This window comes from Lactuca virosa, chromosome 5 (assembly GCF_052849685.1).
Source record: "Lactuca virosa cultivar CGN04683 chromosome 5, Lactuca_virosa_CGN04683_v6, whole genome shotgun sequence".
Classification (NCBI taxonomy): domain Eukaryota; kingdom Viridiplantae; phylum Streptophyta; class Magnoliopsida; order Asterales; family Asteraceae; genus Lactuca; species Lactuca virosa.
In genome coordinates, this window is record NC_136430.1 from 141,587,893 (window position 1) to 141,609,534 (window position 21,642).

The following is a 21,642-nucleotide window of genomic DNA, read 5'->3' on the forward strand; positions in this document are numbered from 1 at the left end:
AATCAAAGTTTGGGTCCTAGGTCGAGTAATACCAAGTCATAGTACAACATTCGGGCCATACATCCTCTTGGGAGGAGTGTACGGCCGTACACATGAGTGTGCGGCCGCACACCCACCCTCAAACCGTACACCTACCTCCATATATAGGAGGAGACCCCTTCATTCACTCTTTTTCCATTTTTGGCTACACACTACTTTCTCTCTCTAGAAACTTCATCCAAGAACACTCTAAGGGCCTCAAAAACGTGAATTACTCCATCATTCAGCTTGTTATACTGGTAAAACACTTTGATCTAAGCTTAAAATTCTTCATGTTCTTCATCACTTGAAGGTGTACGGCTGCACACCTTCATAAGGTGGCCGTACACACCTTAAACACTCTCCAAGGTGAGAGTTTGGCCTTCATTTGCTAGTTGGACTTGGTATTGGCCTTGAAACACCCGAAAATCGACATTTTGGACATGAATGAAGAGTGTACGGCCACACACCCCTATGTACGGCCACACACTCCCATGTACGACAGCACACGCCCCCTGTACGGCCGCACACTCCTGTGTGCAACTGCACACGCATGCTGACCGCACTCCCTGGCCGCACACACACTCTTTTGTCCGTACGCCTCCCTTGTTTGATCATATAGGGTCCCGAAAAGCATTTCCAAGTCTTTAGGGTGGTTTCCCGTCATGTTTAGTCATGAAACACCCTAATTCTAACACACATATGTGTTATCACATGTTAATAGGATCCACTTGCATACGAAACATCGTTTGACACTTAGCATTCGTAACCGATCATACCCCAGATCCTACGTCAAACAGTGAGTTCATACCCCTACGCCTTTTTCCGAGTCTTCCATGTTTTAAGGGGGGAATACAAGCAAAAGTACAAGGAAACTTGTGCTCAAGTATATTATTTTGTTTAAAATAATTATATGTTCAGTATGCTTTTAACACAGAAAACAGTTTTACCAAACGATTAAGAAATCAACTCGTAGAACCAATTTTCAAAACTAAAGCAAGGAACTTGTGAATCTTGTCATAAAATGTGATATTTTGCAAAGGATTCATACAAAACATAAATAGGATTTTCAGTATTATTAATTGTAAATTTGTTAGGAAAAGTTTTGAGACACGTCCTTGGTAACACTCCACCGGATTCGAGAGTGTAGGACTAACCCTTGTAACCAGAATCTCTTGGAGGGAGAGCGTGACTAATGTGTATAGATCTATATGGGACTGACTATCCCGCACCTTCGCTGCCAGCTACAGCGGGACCGTTAGGATCACGGGTGACAAAGTCATAAAAAGATATTCGCCCCGTTACGTGCCATATCCAGTCTAAGTACGGTTATGACACTCACAACCTAGATAGCGAAAATTTACTTTTGTAATAATGAAACAAGTGAACTAACCTCAAAGTAATAACCGGTTTGATTACTAGAGGGCATTAATAATACCCTTAAGATCTAGTTCACTACTTATTTATTACTTTTATTTATGTAATAAGGCTAATACATCTCACAGAGAGCAAACATGGTTTTTTTTTCAAGGAAACTACATCTAACGATACAAGTATGGTAGATACTTGTACACCTCATTCCTGAACAGTTAACCAACTATCAACTTTTAAGGAAAATATAGGATTTTCCTGGGATAACTCAACCTTATATAAATAGGCTATTAAATGAATAACGAATGGACAACCAAACATCTTTCATAAGAAAATACAGGATTTTCTTGGGAAACACTTTTCAAAGGATCAAAGAAACATTTCTTTCACCATAACTTAACGCTTATGAACTCACCAGCTTTATGCTGATATTTTAAAACTGCTTGTATTCTGCGGGCAACAATAGACAGGTACTCTTGCCAACTTTTGGAGAAGACGGAGCATTTTGGAGTCACGTCTTTTACTTTTTTTATATACTGTTATGTATAAACCATGTTTTCAAACAATGTAAATATTCTTATTATAATGTAATGGTTGTGTTTACTTCGCTTACTATGATAAAACTGTTGTGATACTACGCATGATGTCCTCCACCCCAGAACGTTTTCGCCATTCTGGTTTTGGGGTGTGACAGATTGGTATCAGAGCTATTGTTTATAGTGAACTAAGTATACCGAACCTTACATGGTATACAACTATAAACACTAAGGGGCCGAAGTGCTCTGAACTAAAAGTATACTTTTAAAATATAAGTATTTTTACAAAAAGTATACAAGTATACCTACCTACCAGAAACAATATCATGAGTAGAACAAAACAAAAGTATTTTGGATGTTGAACACTGCGATTAAACTTGGGCAGTTATGTAATCATGTCTAGGGTCAATATAGCCTGGTCAACTATATTCATTCGAGACATGACCAACATGTGTTTGGGAGTAACTGTGGTGTTGCAACAGCCCTAAAACTTACCCAGTATCCATTCAACAAGATATCAAAAGAACAAAGCATGCAACTTAAAATACTGTAGGAGTATTTTAGCCAGAGCCGAATACATTGTAGAAATTCGTTCCTAGTGTTGCTACCTATTCGTTTCTTAGCGGTAACTTACTTGCATTAGTAACCTTTCTTTGCTTATCGCTTGGTAGAACACTTTATTATCAAGATGAGATATATTTTGTTTCATATATCTTGAGGACTTACCATCCTCTTCTTCCTGATTGTTTCTAGATCGAGATGCCTCTCCGAAAAAGACCCATCAGAAGAAACGACAACACTCCACCACCACCACCGCCCCCTCAATTTGATCCCGCTATGTTCCAGGCAGCTGTTACTGCCGATGTGGCTGCCGTGATGTCACAGATCAATCCTGGCGGATCTGGCGGGCAGGGAGGTGGTACTCATCCCCAAAATCAGGAAGGTGGTCAAGAACACCAGAAGGACTGCTCTTACAAGGTCTTCATGAATGCGAAACCCACATCTTTCGATGGCAAAGGAGGTGTTATTGCCCTGACTCAATGGTTCGAAAAGATAGAGTCCATTTTCGAAATCTGTTCCTGTTCTGAAGCCAACAAGGTAAAATTCGCCGCTTGCACTTTCGCCAACAGGGCACTGACCTGGTGGAATGGTCGAGTCAAATTCCTAACCCTGCCAGTGGCAAATGCTATGGGTTGGGAAAGTTTAAAGGAACTCATGCTAGCTGAGTACTGCCCACGAGGCGAGATGCAGAAACTAGAGCACGAACTCTGGAACCTAAGGATGAAGGAATCCGACATTGCTGCGTACACTTCTAGGTTTGAAGACCTAACACTTCTTTGCCCGGGAATGGTCACCCCGGAAAGCAAGAAGATAGAGAGATACATTTGGGGACTGACACAACCCACCAAAGGAAATGTTTTGGCTGCTAGGCAAACACCTTTGACAGCACTAAGTGTCTGGCATAAACTCTCATAGATCATGGAGTTGATCTTGATAATGTGACGGCCGCTCCTGAGCCAGCAAAAGGGAGTGGTGAGAAAAGAAAGTTTTGGAAGCAGCGGAAGGGCCAGTCTTCACAGGAGCCCTCAAAGAAACAACAAACGGTAGCAGTCCACGCTGCTACTACTCATGCCGCTGCTCCTGCCACTCAAGCACCTACCAGTAAATATGTTGGCACCCTTCCTCGGTGCGACAAGTGTAACTATCATCATAATCCCGGCCCATGCCGAGAAATGTCATGCACCAGCTGTGGCAAAAAGGGGCACAGAGCTCGAGTTTGCAAAATACCAGTCCAACCAACCATTCAGGCATCTGGAGCAGGCGTCGGGCAAGCCTGTTATGGTTATGGAGAAGTCGGGCACTATAAGAGAAACTGCCCCAAGACAACAACAGCAGGTGGCACGGGGAGAGTACTGACGATGGGTCAAGAAGAGGCAGTTGCAGATCCCACAGTTGTTTCGGGTACGTTCCTCCTCGACAACTCTTATGCATGCATTCTTTTCGATTCTGGTGCAGAGAGGAGTTTTGTTAGTCATGCATTCAACCATCTTCTCAAACATAAACCTCAACCACTAACTGAAACATTTACCGTCGAGATGGCTAACAGTGAGAAAGAGAGCACTAATGATATATGTAGGCTGTACCCTTACCTTGAACGATCATTCTTTTCTTATCGATCTTATGCCATTCTCCATAAAAAGCTTTGATGTCATCATCGGCATGGATTGGTTGAGCCCCAATCATGCTGATATTCTTTGTTACGAAAAAGCTATTCGTCTCAATCTTTCCTATGATGAAACTCTTGTCATTTACGGCGATAAACTTAGTTCGAACTTCCGTATCATTTCGTGCATCAAGGCCCAGAAACTCCTATGAAAGGAGTGTTATGCATTCCTAGCCCACGTCATTACGAGAAGCAGGAAGTTAAAGACCTCGAGAGCATCCCCGAAGTCTGCAACTTTGCCGATGTTTTTCCCGAAGATCTCCCGGGAATCCCTCCCGAACGCCAAGTCGAGTTTCGCATCGACTTAGTCCCTGGAGCTACCCCCGTAGCTAAATCCCCATACCGACTAGCGCCGGCAGAAATGCAGGAGTTATCCAATCAGCTCAATGAGCTGCTCAGCAAAGGATTCATCAGGCCAAGTTCCTCACCCTGGGGAGCCCCGATCTTGTTTGTGAAAAAGTAGGATGGATCCTTTCGGATGTGCATCGATTATCGAGAGCTGAACAAACTCACAGTCAAAAACCGTTACCCTCTTCCTCGAATCGACGACCTCTACGATCAACTTCAAGGAGCCAGCTACTTTTCCAAAATAGACCTAAGATCAGGGTACCATCAGCTGCGAGTCCATGAGAGTGATGTTCCTAAGACAGCATTTCGGACTCGGTTTGGTCACTACGAATTTGTAGTGATGCCCTTCGGTCTAACCAACGCACCGACGGTATTCATGGACCTGATGAATCGGGTGTGCCGTTCCTTCCTGGACAAGTTCGTAATCGTGTTCATCGATGATATACTTGTCTATTCCAGAAGTGAAGAAGATCATCGACAGCACTTGAGATCGGTGCTGGAAACCTTAAGGACGGAGAAGATGTACGCGAAATTCTCCAAATGCGAATTCTGGATTCGAAAAGTAACCTTCCTAGGTGACGTGGTAAGCAAGGAAGGCACACATGTGGACCCCTCCAAAATCAAAGCGATAGAGAACTGGTCAGCATCGAAGATGCCCACAGAAATCCGTCAATTCCTGGGTCTCGCTGGCTATGCAACCCAAAATTTCTCCAAGATTGCCAAACCTTAACCACTCTGACTTAGAAAGGCGTACCCTTTTGTTGGAGTGAGAAGCAAGACACTGCGTTCCAAACGTTGAAGCGGGCCCTATGCAACCCACCTATCTTGTCCCTGCCCGAAGGGACACAGGACTTCGTTGTCTCCTGTGATGCATCCAATCAGGGCCTAGGTTGTGTGCTCATGCAACGGGGAAAAGTCATTGCTTATGCCTCAAGACAGTTGAAAACACACGAAGTCAACTACACAACGTACGACCTGGAATTGGGAGCAGTGGTCTTCGCATTGAAGATATGAAGACATTATCTCTATGAAACCAAGTGCATTATCTTCACTGACCATAAAAGTTTGCAGCATATCTTCGACCAGAAGGAGCTGAACATGAGACAACGGCGATGGGTTAAACTACTCAGCGATTACGAGTGCGAAATCCGCTATCATCCCGACAAGGCCAATGTGGTGGCAGATGCCCTCAGCCGGAAGGAGTACTCAGGTCATAGAGTGAAAGCACTGACCATGACTATCCATTCCCATTTATCAGCGCAAATCAAGGAGGCTCAGTTGGAAGCCTTAAAACCAGAGAACATGCCGGGTGAAGCCTTTAGAGGAATGGAAAAGAACCTAGAGATCAAGGGAGACGGAGTCTATTATTTCATGGACCGGATCTGGACCCCAAAGTTCGGTGGTTACAGAGAGGTTGTAATGAACGAAGCTCACAAGACTAAATACTCCGTTCACCTAGGTTCAGACAAGATGTACCTCGATCTCAAGAAACTATATTGGTGACCAAACATGAAAGCAGAGATCACTACCTTCGTGGGCAAGTGCCTGACTTGCGCCAACGTGAAGGTCGAATATCAGAAGCCCTCAGGTCTACTCCATCAGCCGGAGATACCTGAGTGGAAGTGGGAGAGAATTACTATGGATTTTATCACCAAATTACCCAAGTCTCCGAATGGGCACGACGCCATTTGGGTAATAGTTGACCGATTAACAAAATCCGCCCATTTCCTGCCGATTAAGGAAAACTTCAAAATGGAGAGACTCACGAGAATCTACATCCAAGAGATAGTTAGACTGCATGGTGTGCCTATGTCCATTATCTCCGATCGAGATAGCAGGTTCACTTTGAGGTTCTGGCAGTCACTACAGAAGGCTCTTGGAATTAAGCTGGATATGAGCACAACTTACCATCCTCAGACAGATGGGCAGAGTGAGAGAACCATACAGACCTCGGAAGACATGTTGAGAGCATGTGTCATTGACTTCGGTGAGTCGTGGGATACTCATTTGCCCTTGGTCGAGTTTTCCTATAACAACAGTTACCACACAAGCATCAAGGCTGCGCCTTTCAAAGCTCTCTATGGCCGCAAGTGCAGATCCCCTCTGTGTTGGGCTGAGGTAGGCGACACGCAGCTAGCCAAGGGGCTAATCCCTGACAGCACTCTCACTAGCCCAGAAATTATCCGCGAAACCACCGAAAAGATCATACAAATCCGAGAACGACTTAAGGCCTCACGAGATCGACAAAAGAGCTACGCAGATAAGCGACGAAAACCCTTGGAATTCCAGGTTGGAGACCGTGTCCTGCTAAAAGTCTCACCCTGGAAAGGCATGATACACTTTGGAAAGCGTGGAAAGCTAAATCCAAGATACATAGGACCCTTCGAGATCCTCGCTAGGATCGGTCCCGTAGCCTACAAACTTCGTTTACCGCAAGAACTTAGCAACATTCATCCTGTCTTCCACGTTTCGAATCGTAAGAAATGCGTATCCGATGAAACCCTTACGATTCCTCTTGACGAGATTGAGATCAACAAGAATCTGAACTTCGTGGAAGAACTAGTCGAAATCATGGATAGAGAGATCAAACGAACGAAACAAAGTCGCATCCCATAGTGAAGGTTCGCTGGAATGCCAAGCGGGGACCTGAATTCACTTGGGAGCGCGAAGATCAGATGAAACAGAAGTATCCACATCTCTTTTATATTCCATGATTTCTATTCTATGTTCGAATTTCGGTACGAAATTCCCTCTAACGGGGGATGATGTGACAACCCGAAACTTTTATCCTATGCAATTGACCTTTGTATCAATATTAAACTCGATTTTATCACCATTTTACACCAATTAAGGGTTCGATAAAGCGTTATAAGCCTCGTACAATCAAAGTTTGGGTCCTAGGTCGAGTAATACCAAGTCATAGTACATCATTCGGGCCATACACCCTCTTGGGAGGAGTGTACGGCCGTACATATGAGTGTACGGCCGCACACCCACACTCCAACCGTACACCCACCTCCATATATAGGAGGAGACTCCTTCATTCACTCTTTTTACATTTTTGGCTACACACTACTTTCTCTCTCTAGAAACTTCATCCAAGAACACTCTAAGGGCCTCAAAAACGTGAATTACTCCATCATTCAGCTTGTTATACTAGTAAAACAGTTTGATCTAAGCTTAAAATTCTTCATGTTCTTCATGTTCTTCATCACTTGAAGGTGTACGGCCGCACACCTTCATAAGGTGGCCGTACACACCTTAAACACTCTCCAAGGTGAGAGTTTGGCCTTCATTTGCTAGTTGGACTTGGTATTGGCCTTGAAACACCCGAAAATCGACATTTTGGACATGAATGAAGAGTGTACGGCCGCACACCCCTATGTACGGCCGCACACTCCCATGTACGACCGCACACGCCCCCTGTACGGCCGCACACTCCTGTGTGCAACCGCACACACATGCTGACCGCACTCCCTGGCCGCACACACACTCTTTTGGCCGTACACCTCCCTTGTTTGATCATATAGGGTCCCGACAAGCATTTTCAAGTCTTTAGGGTGGTTCCCCGTTATGGCCGTACACCTGTAGGACTAACCCTTGTAACCAGAATCTCTTGGAGGGAGAGCGTGACTATTGTGTATAGTGTTGGATTAGTGTCTAAGTCCATAACTATAATTGGTATATACTTGACCCGACCCGGCATGGCCCATTTGGGTTGCATGGCATCGTGCATTTGGATAGACTAAAATGAGAGAAATAACACTTAAGGTTTATTAATATATTATAATTTCTAATATATTAATAAGATTATTTAATTAGTATTGATCAAGAATTAATTTAGAATTAATTAAATGATCAAAAGAAGACTAATTAAATATATGGGTTGATTGTGTAAATCATCCATACTTATATAGTGGGCTAATGGTCCATGGATTATCAAGTTGGGCCAAAACCCATAGGATGCTCCATGGATGCTCCATGGTGTATTTGAACCCATGGATCCAAGGAAATGGAAAGCCATGACAATTAGGGTTTACCCTAATTGTGACAAACTATATAAGCATCTTATTTTTGCAAAATCGGCCACCATGTATGCATTAAGAGGGCTAGGCGATTTCATGAAGTGTTCATATCTCTCTAAGTTATTCCAAGTGCATTTGATGTTGTGTGAACCATTTGAGGTGTCACATTTGGGGCACTAGGCTCTTGAGCTCCATGGAATCAAGCACCAAAAGGAGGTATGTATTTCTACTAGTTTTTATATTACTTGTACTTCATAATATGCTAGTTAGGATAAATACCTTGGAAAATTGATATTTGCATGTATAATAGAGAAAATATAGATCCAAGGTATTTAGGGTTGCATGTACACCATAGGAGTGTTAGAATGCTCAAAACCCAACAGTGGTATCAGAGCCTAGGTACTTGATGCCAACTGCTTAAAAATCGAAGTTTAAAAATCGATCCAAGGTACTTGATGCCAACTGCTTAAAAATCGAAGTTTTGTGCTGTCTGAATAGGGGACTCGACGAGTCCATTAAGGGACTCGACGAGTCCAAGACAAAATGCATCCAACTCGCCGAGTTGGGTCATGCACTCGACGAGTTGGACCCCCAAATAGCATATCTTCGAGTTTTGGTGCTGGAATTGGTCTAGAATCATTACCTTTGACTGTTTTGGACTTATAAAACCTGTTTTTAATGTGGTAATGATTATGTTAAACCAATTTCAATGCTATAATCGAAGTTTCAAGTTTATATATGTTTATGTAATTCTTGAAAATTGTTGATTATGAATGTTCATGCTTATGAGTTTTGGTAGATCATAGGAATTATGTGCAAATTGTTTGTTATTATAAATCTTGATCTCAATGATATTGTGTTTTAGTTGTTTTTGATCCAAATTAATCTAGAGTTAGTTCATAAAATATGTTTTTGTAACTTCTCTTCAAGTTATATGAAAAATCATATTTATGAATCTTAAAACTCATAAAAGTGTCATAGGTTACATAAAAGTGAAGAGTCTTTTTCATTAAATAGTATTATGACTCCATAACTTGTCCTCAAGTTATGGATGTTAAAGAGTCACTTCTTTAAAAGATGTCATTAAAAGATAAGGAGTTACATAAAAATGAAGAGTCTTCATTTTAATGTACATAAAACTCATAAGTTATGAAATGAAAAGTCTTGAATAGTTTGAAAACTTGCCCTCAAGTTTTGGAATTTGTAAAGTTACTCTTCATGTATACTTTAATTCCAAAATTGAACCCTTAGAATTTTAAAAGCTAAAATTCAAACTTTATGGACTTCATTAAATTAATTAAAGTGTTTAATTAAAAGAGTTAATAATTCCATAAAGACATGGTTTAAGTTTAATTAAATTAAGAGTATAGTTTAATTAATAGATTAAACCACCAAGTATTTTAAATGTTTAAAATACACCCTTATACTATTATTATAATTTTAATTATATAGATATGTATAAGATAAAGTCAATCTTACCATTAGTAGGCCTCATTCACGAAGCCGGTCTATAAGGGGGGTATAAGGTTACTGCCTATAAAATGGCAGTTTAATGGGTGTCCACTCTCACCCACCGCTTCCTTGACTGGTGGAGGGTCGTTAGCCGAAGGGGTAGGAAAGGACTATAATTCTCCCTTCATTAAAAGTATAATGAAAAATACTAAGTAACTAAACACTTATAAATTCCCAATCTTAGTTACTTAGGAAAATGTGAAAAGGTGCTAACCCATGAAATTACACTTTGTACCTTACCAAGTCGATTAGTGGAGCGTGTGTGGTTAACCGGCACGCTAATAAGGACTAGTAAGAGTGGCAAAGGGTAACTTGACCTTATTATAGATCGGTGGACCTGTGTGGCTAACCGGAACATCGATTAGGTGATAAAGTTAAGGGTACCAAGTCAATTTGCATGGTTATTCACACCTTATTTGTGATCCTCGGCATCCCAGTCACAAACTTGAGAGGGCACAATCAAGATTCAAACATGCCATTAAAAGTTCAATGTATCTCAAAAGATCTAGGAGTTTCAAATCCAATTAAAACTTAATTATATTTCATTTTTCATGGTGGAAATTGGTAAATCGTCATTTACCTACCTTCAACTATTTTATAATTTGGATTACGACATCCCTCTTCCAATTATAAATAGGTTGTTGGGTCCTAGCCTTAATATTTCGTATTGGGTGTTATGTTAAGGACTTTTAAATCAACTAACTTGAATTTATCCCTTATAGAGTTCTAGTTTAGACAACTATGGTCTTCCCAAATCTTTAGGAACAAGCTTCCTAATGAAGATGATATCCCAAAAGGCAATCAAGGTGAAAGACTAATCCCTTTATTGAGCACTAATGGGACTAGAAATCATACTTCATTTCCTCCACCTCCTTCAAATTCTCCCTATCCTACAAGTTTCAAGACTTGATAAGTTCTAAGTCACTCACAAAGTCTATATGTGCTTAGGTCTTGGAGATTAAGTCACATATTGACAAGCCGGGAGAGTCGGGTGTCGAAGTCTCGAGGTAGCTGGCTGTTGACTTGGTTCTTTAGTCACTCGCTGATGACAGATCACGACATGACCCTTTAATGATCTTATCTATTTGCTTGGTGCTGCTAAATCAGCAATGATTTGGAACACTGGTAAAGCAAATTTGATTAGAAGATCGACTTCCCAAAACTTCATTGACATTGACAATGGTGACACTGGAAATCCAGAAAAACTTTCTCTTCCCAATGGAATGGGATCGGCCATAGTCAACTCGGTTGACCAAATGGTAAAGAGAAAGGCTATGTCTGAGATAGTCTCATGTACCATTCCCAAAGAGTCCATATGTACCTATTGCCAAAGGAAAGGGGCATTGGTTGCGAAGCTGTCGAATTTACCTGAAACCTCATAAGGATGGTAAAGTCAAAAGTTTGACTCTACTTCAGGTAAAGTCCGTTATCTAACTCTATTAAGTCTCTTTTGGAGATTCTTAATACATGATGTAATGTAATTACATTTTGATGTTTTTTAAGAATCAAAGGAAGCTTCAAGAAAAGGTGTGCTGATTCTGATCACATGGTTCGATGACTAGAATTTTGAGCCACTGCATAAGAGTTATGAGATATTGCTTAGGAATAGATAACAACAAAGTTTTCATATGAATTTGCGTTGTAAGGATAAGTTTTTCCGCAAGTTTTAAAATAAAAGAAAAGTTTTGATTTTATTTATTTTAAGTATCCTTACAAAGGCATTTGTGAAAAAATGTTGTTTATATGTTTCCAGTGATAAGCAATATTGGAAAATGAATTTGATTCTTTTGTTTGTGGTAGTGTCATAATTTATCAAATAAGGAAAGATTCTCATCACCCAAGTTTCAGTTGGATAGAAACTTGGAATCATGCAAGTTGTATTGTGTGATGAATGAGATTTTTCATCTTTGGTAAATTAAGACTAATTCCTTGTTCACATTCACATGTGAGTCAAGCGAAGGACTAAAGGATCGGGTACATTAGGTTGTGCACTAGTCAGGTCCACCACAAAGGTTGGTAAGATTATTCGTTATGATTTACTAAAGTTTAGTAAATATGATTATGCTTACAAGTTTAAGTGTAATTCTGAAACATTGGAAAAGTTTCAATATATGGCAGAATGAATAAGAAGAATCAAATAAGGCAGAAAGATAAAAGTTTCTCCAATCTGAAGAGATGGGAGAATACTTGTGTATCTTGTTTTATGATTATCTTAGTGATTATGGAACCATATCACAATTGATCCTCTAAGGACACCTTAGTGCATTTGTTGGCTAAGGAGAGGAATCGTGAATTGTGGAAATGGTTAAATCAAAAGATAAATCATACTTCATTCCAAAATAAAATATTAGAGTCATACTCCAAGATTGAGCCTTGAGTGGCATAATCTTAAGAAAGGTTTAAAACACTTGTCAAATGTAGAGTAAAATGTTTTCTTACTCTTCTACATTTGAAATTGGTAAGTTGTGATGTTTTGGATAAAATAAAGACCAACTAAGGCCAATTGTGTGAAGTGTTTGTAAAAGAATCCTTGAATATTGGGCAAGAGAGTCTTATATGTCAAGAGGACAGTGGGAGTTTAAAAGATCCTGAAATAGTTTCAAGAACTAATCAAGGATTTTGTTAATCACTAGTCACCACTTGAGGTTTGTAACCTATCGTGCTGACATATTCTTATTTCTATGTCTATTACAGAAAGGTTTACTATGCTTGTGAGTTCTATGAGTTCTCAATTGTTAGCATAACAACCTGGAAGCAATGGTAGGCTCTTGTGCTGCCGCGTGGCAAGAAATTAAGATTGAACAAGTTCAGTCCATATGTGTTTGGATTTGCCACTAACCTTGTCTTGTGATTATGGTTATGACAAATTCACATGGATAGGAACACTTACACCATAAAATCTAAGTGTCAGGTTTCTCTCCGATTCATGAAAATGATGGTGAGGAAACTCTTTCACTAAGTAGATTTTAAGTAGATAGCAATTGTGAGAATGATAAAAGGTCTAAACATTATGATTACGACATCCCTCTTCATAATTGTTTAGACACACAAGTGAGCTATCTAAGGAATGGTGTATGATTTTGATAAAGTCTTATCAAAGCAATTACGTATCAGAAATCTGAACTTTGGTACGAAAGTCAATAAAGTATTGATTTCTAAAAGTCCAGCTGATTTCTGAGTACATGTCAAAGCTAGTGGGAGCATAAGTGTTATGCTAGTAAGATAATAATCATTATGCTAGTGGGAGCATGATTATTATGTTAAGTGTTGCAGGTTAGCAATATTAATTATAGAAAACAATAGTTTCAATTCGCCTTGAAAAAGTTGTTTTGCTATAATTAAGGGAGAGGATTTTATACTTCATTCCAATTCTACAAGCTTAGATTGAGATTTTAATCTACTTTAGTCAAGGATATATAAGAATGTTATGTTGGAATGGTTCAACATAAGGAAATTCTATATATGTTGTGTTCTCAAAATTCGATTATGATTACGGCATACCTCTTCATAGTTCGAATTGTGAGAATATGGAAAATAAAAATTTATAGCATGAATCGTGTCCTATATGCTTCGGGTATAGGATCGATTTCATGAGCTATAATAGTTATCCTTTCTAAATTTTCCTAATGCTTAGGGCATTAAGAGGGGAAAAGGGATTAGAACTAGATATGACTAAAATGATTAAGCAATTGTCGAGAACAATTTGAGGTTTTCCAAAGGTTGGTTACTCATGGACAATTGGAAGTATAAAGTAAGGACCATATTGACATATTTTGAAAAGAGGCAACTCTTGTTCAAAAGTGATGGTCAAAATGGGAATGTGGAATTGTTTCCATAGGTGGAAGTTATTCTTTGAATTTGTGTAAGATTAAAGAACTTAATGCAAAGAAGGATGTTCAAAGGAATGTACTTTGAATTTGAGACTTCATGGAATTGTTTTCCATTGGAATGTTTTGTAATGTCTGTTGCCAAGTCTTTGTGACTTGTGTGCATATTCATTACAAGAGGATCATTGCATATAAGTTTATAATCTAAAAGATTATGGTAAATGACAAGAATTTGGTGTTCTTACATTTATTGTAAACGGTTTGGGATTGTGAAATGAGCATCATTGAAATATTGTCAATCGATCTGTTTCACAAAGAGAGGACCACATGTAAACATAGTGTGCATACTTGGAGTATGGCATAGCTATTGTTTGGACGAACATAGTGTGCATGCTTGGAGCACGGCATGACTATTGTTTCAATTCAAGTATTAAGTTGATTAATCGAAACATGAATAATGAGTAATCAATATGGTGCTTAGATAGAAGGGTTTTTTATTTACACTCAAAGTGTTGGGGCCATGCAGGATTAGTATTATTTTTGTGTTCCACTTTGCATGTTTTGACTTCCAGAATAACTAGGTCATTCTTCCCGAATGACTAAGTTATTCAAACCATCCACAGTCGGTCATATGTTGGAAGTAGATATGAATCAAGATTGTCATGAATTTGGCTTGTATGATATGTCTAATGTGCATTAGACATAGCAATGGTTGCTACAACATTCATGAGTGCTCATAAGTTCTAAGTATTGGATTAAACCCACGCTCATTTGAATCACTTCATGGATTTTATCACGAGTGAATCATGAGATGATAATATCTTATATTCTTCAAACCTAGAGATATGAGTTGTTGACTATGAGTTGGTTATACATTGATTGCACGTAAACGCATTGGTAACTCGATGTTATAAAGCGTGCCTTTGTGTATGATTCAACAAGTAGTCAGTACAAGCATATGAGTCGAAGTTTATCCATTCCTTTTATCTTCGGGATAAAAGCGATATCCGTGGGCCCCTTGATGATTTAGTGATGACAAAACGTAAGTGGTCGGCCGGGCCTGGACTGATTTGATTTGTTCAATTAGTCAGTCGTCATAAATCGGAAATCGGGAAACAACAAATGGACAGAGAGAATGATTATAATCCATGTCTCAGTCCATATGATATCTAGAATGGAGGAATATATGATCATTTATCTAATGGACGCGTCATTGATTTGTTCAGAATTCGGCAGCAACTTTTAAGAGCTACGATTGTTGGTCAGGTTGTGAAGGCGTACTTGCAATAATAGTTATTAGAATTATCCAAGTGGGAGACTGTTGGATTAGTGTCTAAGTCCATAACTATAATTGGTATATACTTGACCCGACCCGGCATGGTCCATTTGGGTTGCATGGCATCGTGCATTTGGATAGACTAAAATGAGAGAAATAACACTTAAGGTTTATTAATATATTATAAGTTCTAATATATTAATAAGATTATTTAATGAATATTGATCAAGAATTAATTAAGAATTAATTAAGTGATCAAAAGAAGGCTAATTAAATATATGGGTTGATTGTGTAAATCATCCATACTTATATAGTGGGCTAATGCTCCATGGATTATCAAGTTGGGCCAAAACCCATAGGATGCTCCATGGATGCTCCATGGTGTATTTGAACCCATGGATCCAAGTAAATGGAAAGCCATGACAATTAGGGTTTACCCTAATTGTGACAAACTATATAAGCATCTTATTCTTGCAAAATCGGCCACCATGTATGCATGAAGAGGGCTAGGCGATTTCAAGAAGTGTTTATTTCTCTCTAAGTTATTCCAAGTGCATTTGATGTTGTGTGAACCATTTGTGGTGTCACATTTGGGGCACTAGGCTCTTGAGCTCCATGGAATCAAGCACCAAAAGGAGGTTGGTATTTCTACTAGTTTTTATATTACTTGTACTTCATAATATGCTAGTTAGGATAAATACCTTGGAAAACTGATATTTGCATGTATAATAGAGAAAACATAGATCCAAGGTATTTAGGGTTGCATGTACACCATAGGAGTGTTAGAATGCTCAAAACCCAACATATAGATCTATATGGGACTGACTATCACGCACCGTCGCTGCCAGGTACAGTGGGACCGTTAGGTTCAGGGGTAACAAAGTCATAAAAAGATACTGGCCCAGTTACGTGCCATATCTAGTCTAAGTACGGTTATGACACTCACAACCTAGATAGTGAAAATTTACTTTTGTAATAATGAAACAAGTGAACTAACCTCAAAGTAATAACCGATTTGATTACTAGAGGGCATTAATAATACCCTTAGGATCTAGTTCACTACTTATTTATTAGTTTTATTTATGTAATAAGGCTAATACATCTCACAGAGAGCAAACATGGTTTTTTTTCACGGAAACTACATCTAACAATACAAGTATGGTAGATACTTGTACACCTCATTCCTGAACAGTTTACCAACTATCAACTTTTAAGGAAAATATAGGATTTTCCCGGGATAACTCAACCTTATATAAACAGGCTATTAAACGAATAACGAATGGATAACCAAACATCTTTCATAAGAAAATATAGGGTTTTCTTGGGAAACACTTTTCAAAGGATCAAAAAAACATTTCTTTCACCAGAACTTAACGCTTATGAACTCACCAGCTTTATGCTGATATTTTAAAACTGCTTGTATTCTGAGGGCAACAATAGACAGGTACTCTTGCCAACTTTTGGAGAAGACAGAGCATTTTGGAGTCACGTCTTTTACTTTTGTTATATATTGTTACGTATAAACCATGTTTTCAAACAATGTAAATATTCTTATTATAATGTAATGGTTGTGTTACTTCGCTTACTATGATACAACTATTGTGATACTACGCATGACGTCCTCCACCCGAGAACGTTTCCGCCGTTCCGGTTTTGGGTTGTGACACTTATAACCATGAAATGGGTTGGATTGATTATAAGAAAGGGATAAATGATTTTTTAATTTATTATATGATTAATATATTAATTAGAAATAGAGTAACTAATTAAGAAATAATCAGAATTAAATTGGAATTAATTCTCGGTTAATTAAAATTAATTAGAGGTAAAAGGGTTGGACAAAAATTGTTAAATAGTTGAGCAAAAGAGATGATCCAGAACCATCCAAGAGGGGGACAATCTTGCAGAGCCTCTTTAGGGTTTCTAGAAGCCTCATAGACAGATAAGGAAACAAATTTTGAAAATAAATAAAATAGTATTATTTTATAATTCAAATTTAGGGTTTCTAGTTTATATGACAAGTATAAATAGGGGAGTCCCCTAGCCAAAATCGACCGACACCTTTCATACCTCAAAAAATAGATTTTTCCTCTTATATCGCTCCTATATTTCATTCTAGGGTGTCCTAGGGTTTTTGGTGTGACACATTAGAGGCTACCTCACAATTGGAGCTAGGTTTTCGAACGATACTTCAAGAAGTTGATTAGCTCAATTTTATTTAAGCAAACGTATTGTTTCCTACTCATGATTTCGATTATCATAGGATGTTAATTTTGTTTCATAAAGTGTGTTGCTTTTAGTAATGAAAATTTGTAGATCTTTCTAGGTTGCATGTTCCCATAACTGTTTATTTTAAATTCCACAAGTACCTGTTATTTATAACGTAAAACCCCAATAGTGATATCAGATCCATACGTGTTCAGTTATTAGTGTTTATGTGAACAATGCCCACGACGTGGACAGTCGAGTCCACGGCTTGACTGCTGTAAAAATAGAAAACTGAAACAATAAATTAATTAAACACATAAATTAACTTCTTATGGAATGAATTCCAAAAAAAAGGGTCGATAGCAAATACTACATTTGTCCCATATTTATTGTCCACTTTTGACTTTCAAAGTCTTTATTCTTCAACTTTGACCATAAATATTTTGTTTTTGATATATAATAATAGATGCAAAATATATGAATGGATTGTGTTTTAAATGTATTTTCATTGTTATAAGTTTCATCAAGTAATATATAACACAAATAAAAACATTTATGGCCAAAGTTGAAGAATAAAGACTTAAAAAGTCAAAAGTGGACAATAAATATGGACAGAGAGAGTACAAGATAAAATTAACCATAAATAAAAAATGATGCCCAACAACGGTGCCAAAAACTTGATATGCAATTTATATACTAGTTTTTAATTTATAAACCAAACAATCTATGCCATCTAAATATGATAGCCAATGTTCTGAATCGAATAGTAGAATAGTTAGGAAAGCAGGGTATCAAACACGAGGGGAGCATCAATGATTTGCAACTAAATCTCTACTAAAGTGAACTAAGTAAAAGAAAGTAATTTGGGGGTTTCGAATTTAAGACAAGATTTTGGGAGACATCCATTTATATACAAACCACTTACATTTATGGTTGATTTCATGGATAGTGTAATGGATTAAAGTGTTGTTGCTTACCCATTTGCAGATTTATTAGACTTATGTTCAAAAGACTAATCCTTTAGTGTAGTAAATTTATTTATTCAGTGATCAAGTGGACAAATAAACAACTAAACGAGTATTGAGTTCGAACTATGCAAGACTTCAAATTATGATTGATATTAATTATTATAAACATCAATTAAATACATGAATCTTCATAATATATTATCTTTCACATTAATTTACCAACTTCTCTATTTAACCCTAGCTTTTTTATCAAAACACTAGTATTATAGCTTTATTGATCACAAACTCATAAGATAAAAGTATACTCAGATAGATAGATGACCTAACCCTAATAAAACTCAACAATAAACAGAAAAGAAGATATCATTAACATGGAAGGTTCTTTATCAAGCTAACATAATGAATAGATAATTAACAATAATCCAAATCCAATTAATCAACACATAGCAAGTAAGATCCTTTACTCTAAATGAAAGTTTGGGTGTTTAGCCCATAACTACTACAGAAAAACAAGTAAAAACGAAGAACACTTTGCACAACATAATGAAAACAAAGTAAACTAAGAGTTTAGAAGTAATTATTCCTTAGATCTCTTCCTAATCAAGCTTGAAACAAATTCTGATCTACAAAGCCTCCTAGGAACGTCTCTGGTTTTCAAAGGTCATAAGTTGGTTGAGGCATATGCTAGGGTAGAAGAAAGAACCGACCTATTTTTTGTTTCCATAAAATATCTCCCACGTCGTGGCCAATAGGTTTCATTCTGTGGCATCCATTATATTTCTATATGCGGCAAGCCCAATTCATCTTCCTAGACGCTTATAAACACATCGCACGATGTGGTAGGAAAATATCCACATCGTGGGATCTTCAAAGTCTACATATTTTGAATTTGGTTGACTCGGCCATCCATCCAACTTCCAGTTCTGCATTTCATCTTCTTTTAATCTCGAGCATGTCTTCGCTGCTACAAAACAGAATGTGATGATAATAAGTACATTTTGTCCTAAATTGAACATAAATGTGGCTAATAACATTAACATAATGCATAAATTATATGAATAAATATGCCAATATCACTAGAACCTTTTATAAAATTCCACTCTAGTTACCTTAGGAAAATTGTGAAATTGAATGTTAATCCATGAAAATGCACATCATTTTTTTCAACTCGTTAGTGGACTGTGCGTGGTTATCGTCATATTAAGGTGGGAATAAAAAGATAAAATGATGGAACATACTCAACATTTATGGTTGTTGATGGAGCGTGTGTGGTTAACTGACACGTTAATATGAGATCACAAATGACCTCGAGGAAGTCACACGAGGTTGCATTGTTATTCACATCTTATTTTCTGATTCTCCGCATCCCACTCATAAATCAAAGAGCATAATATGAGATTAAGTATGTCATTGAATAGTTTAATGAATCTTAAAAGATATATGAATTTGAATAGATTGAAAATGGTAAAGTTCTTTACATACCTAAAATAAATACACAATTAGATTACGACATCCCTCTTCTTAATTTCGAATTGAATTCATGGATCCTAGCCTTGAATATTAATTTGGGTTAAGTTATTAAGAACCAAATCAAATAACTAAAATCTTATCTTTTATTTAAATGTCTGGAAATGGTGATCTTCCTCCTCCTCCTCCTCCACCCATTCACAACTTCACTCTTTCGCTGATCCTCTTAAAGGACTATGTTACTAGTCCAACTACAAGCACTAGATGCATAATTTGAAGATTGTATAGCGATAAGATAACAAAGAGTATGTTCTCGACACTCCAGTTCTAGAAATTGGTAAAGAAAGTAATACTCCTGAGGAATTGGTTAAATACAACCAATACGTTAACGATGCCACTAAGGTCACATGCATCATGATTGCAACCATGACGTCAAATCTTCAAAACTCCTATGAGGACTACTGGCCTTATGAAATGATCTTGGCTCTTGCTCAAATGTTCCATAAGAAAGGGATGAAAGAGCATTATGAATTTTTCAAGACCCTGATAGTGTGCAAGCTGAAAGAAGGAGAATTTGTGTGTGCTCGTGTGTAGAAAATGTATACATACGTAGAGAGATTGGAGAAGCTCAATGTGAAGATTTAAAAGGAGATTTTTTATTGAAATGGTGCTCAACTCCTTGCCCAGTAGTTATGATCACTTCTTTTTGACCTATCATTTGAACAATACTAGGAACATATTGATTGAGCTTCATAATCTTTTACAAACCGCTGAAGCTGGAATGAATAAGTCTCATTCAAATAGTTCTACAACTGCCCTAATCATGGCTATTCAACAAGGAAAGGGCAAGAAGAAAAAGTCATATTCCGAACCTAAGTGGAAAGGGAAATCCCATATTGGAGGGTCCAGTAGGTCAAATAGAAAGGTCAAATATGATGCTCCTCCGGTCAATAGGGACATTCGAAGAGAAGTTTCCATAAGTACCTACAAGAAGTGAGAGAAGCTAAGGGAAAAGAATATGGCTCTTCATTTGGTATGTACTCTATTGAAGTAAATAACACTTATGTTTCAAACTCTTGGATCCTTGATACGAAATGTCGTTTCCACATTTTTTTTCTGATACGTAGGGGATAAGGGAAAGGAATAGGTCGAGTACGGGAAGTTGAACCTGATCATGGGAAGCAGGCGAAAGTTGGTTGTTACCAGGATTGGAGTTTATGAACCTTTTTTTATAATAGTGTTAAGGTTGATTTAAATATTTACTTTTGTTCGTTAGATATGACAAAAAATATAATTGCATTTCATTCATTATTTAGACAAGGATATCATTATAGTTTTCATAATAATGATGGTGTAATTTCATATTATGAAATTGTCACATTTATTTTTAAATCTTATCCTTGTAATTGTGTGTATGAAACTGTTGTATGTGAATTAACATGGAAATTATGCTTTTAACAGTGATTCTTTTAATGTTTTAGAGAAGGCGCGTTTATGGCAATTTGGTCTTGGGTGTGTTAATAATAAACGCATCGCCTAAATCCAAAAGGATGGAGTGTTCTAATTCAATGACCTCAAAGTTGACGATGAATGCGAATCTTGTTTATTAGGACAGATGAGAAAATCCTTTTTCACTAGTATTTGTGAAAGAGGTGAAAATTTGTTAGACATCAGGCATATTGATGTATGTGGTCCTTTCAAGTCCTCCACAAGGGATTCTAATCACTACTACATGAAGTTTATTGATGATTATAGTAGAGATGAATATATCTATTGAATCAAACAAAAATTAGAAAGTTTTGAAAAGTTCAAAGAGTTAAAGCTCAATGTATAGAATCAATTGTGCAAGAAGATAAAGATAC